This window comes from Apium graveolens, chromosome 8 (assembly GCF_009905375.1).
Source record: "Apium graveolens cultivar Ventura chromosome 8, ASM990537v1, whole genome shotgun sequence".
NCBI lineage: Eukaryota > Viridiplantae > Streptophyta > Magnoliopsida > Apiales > Apiaceae > Apium > Apium graveolens.
In genome coordinates this window covers 15,391,680-15,393,698 of record NC_133654.1, presented here as the reverse complement: position 1 = coordinate 15,393,698, position 2,019 = coordinate 15,391,680, and the positions used below count along the sequence as shown (strand labels likewise).

The window sequence follows — 2,019 nt, the reverse complement described above, 5'->3', positions numbered from 1 at the left end:
TTTGTTTTTGGGTGTGGTTGCATAAAATTTGCAGCAAGCAGCTGAATAGGAATTCGTAATGCACCAAGTGTGATAGTAAAGTAGTTGACCTGCATATAATTAATTAAATGTTTTGGAAAAACATTTTATGCACTTACTCCAACAGTTTATTATTTTTTATTTTTCGAGAGAAAAGTTAATTTGTATGTACTTTAACAATTCATATTCATATCTTATTCCACGCTCTACAGCATTTCTTACATTAGTAGTTTATATGTACCTGGAGTTCCGTACCACCTCGAGATATTTTTCGGTAGATGTGCCGAACTCATCCATATAAACAAGGTCAGATAGATTGTTCATTCATACCTTTCTCGACCTTTTGGCTAAGATCAAGTGTAGTATCTGTTCTTTTCAGTTTAATATCTGATATGTGGGCCAATTGTTCACATGATATTAAATTAATATTTTTTATAGGGGAAGATCCTAACAATAGCTTGCTATTGAGGTATTCATGCGTCGCCTAAGTGTTGCACTACAGCTCGAGCCTGGCGCTCCCCCGCCAAATCAAAGAATTAATAAATTTTTTAAAGCACATGTACTCTTTGCCGGAGAAAAAAATCGTTATTCTGATTTTTTCCGGATGAAAGTTTAAAACTACGTCGATATATTTCAAATATAATTCAACTTAATGTAACAATTTACAACTAATGCCCCAATTTAACCTTTTTAATATAATTTCAATTTCACCGTTTATAATAGAATGCACGATAATAAATAATAAAGTTCTGATTTTCCATATTCAAGTACAAAGATTGTACCTCATTTCGATCCATGTTCAACGAACCGAGTTATTTAGGTCACCCAAAGCTATTTTCACTCATTGGCCGCAAACTGCATAAAGGTACTGGTGGTGTAAGAAATTACGTTTGGAGATATACATATTCCGTGTTTTTTATTTAAGACAAATAACTCCCAAATTTTAAATTACATGTCAATCGCACTACGAAATTATAGTCAAATACATCATCACAAGATTTACACTATCATTGATAACAAAAGTTTGCTCTGAGAACTTCCCACATCGACCGATCTAAGGTAAAATATTCCAACAACGCTATGAATAGAGATATACGGCCTACATAAAAACTTACTTACCTGGATGGGGTCAATGGGCAATCAGTAAGGTCGGTTGCCTAGGGAAGTGACGTACATTGCACTTTGGATGGGTTCTTGCCTAAGGTCTACCCAAGTGGTGGAGCCTACATCATAATATTTGTTAGGGGGCTCGGCCTCGCCAACTATAGTACATAATTTGTTATATTACTGAATTTCATAAACCTGGTAAACCAACGGGATTTTAAACTTGGGGTGGCAAAATCTAAAATTCGGGATTAATCAATTAAAAACTTCATTTATTTAAAGTTATTACTATTTATTGAATATTTGCAAGTAAAAATTACTCTTATTAACACACAAACGAATTTGTAGTCTCTCACTAAATAAATTCATCATAATATAATATAAGAAATGATATGTGAGGTGAATATTCACAATTACAAATATGAACATACACATATATTGTTTTGCGCCATTATCATGTTCACATTAAGGGTTTCGTTTTCTTTTAAATTTTTTGCACTTACCATAACAGTTTATTATTTTTTATTTTTCGAGGGAAAAGTCAATTTTTATGTACTCAGACAATTCTTATCCATATTTTATTCCATGTTTTACAACATTGCTTACATTAGTGGTTTATATGAACATGGAGTTTTGTACTACCTCGAGATACTTTCGGTAGATCTGCCGAACTCATCCTTATAAACAAGGTCAGATAGCTTGTTCATTCATATCTTTCTCGTCCTTTTGGCTAAGATTAAGTGTGTATTTGTTCTTATCAGTTTAATATCTTATATGTGGGTCAATGGTCATCTTGATTTTAAAATACTTATTTTAACGGTGAAGTTCCAAACTATATCTTGTAATTGAGGTCTTCGTCTCTTAAGTGTTGCATTCTCATCAAATCAAAGAATAAAT

At 32.5% G+C, this 2,019-nt stretch overlaps 2 non-coding genes and 1 pseudogene across 2 annotated transcripts; all 3 read left to right on the top strand.

Moving 5' to 3' along the window:
• The first annotated feature begins 344 nt into the window (after positions 1-344).
• Positions 345-541, top strand: LOC141681923 (U2 spliceosomal RNA). Its single transcript, XR_012559338.1, has one exon. It is a non-coding gene; the product is annotated as a U2 spliceosomal RNA (small nuclear RNA).
• A 588-nt stretch (positions 542-1,129) lies between these two features.
• On the top strand, positions 1,130-1,276 carry LOC141681490 (U1 spliceosomal RNA; annotated as a pseudogene).
• Positions 1,277-1,831: 555 nt separating this feature from the next.
• On the top strand, positions 1,832-2,019 carry LOC141681961 (U2 spliceosomal RNA). Its single transcript, XR_012559368.1, has one exon. It is a non-coding gene; the product is annotated as a U2 spliceosomal RNA (small nuclear RNA).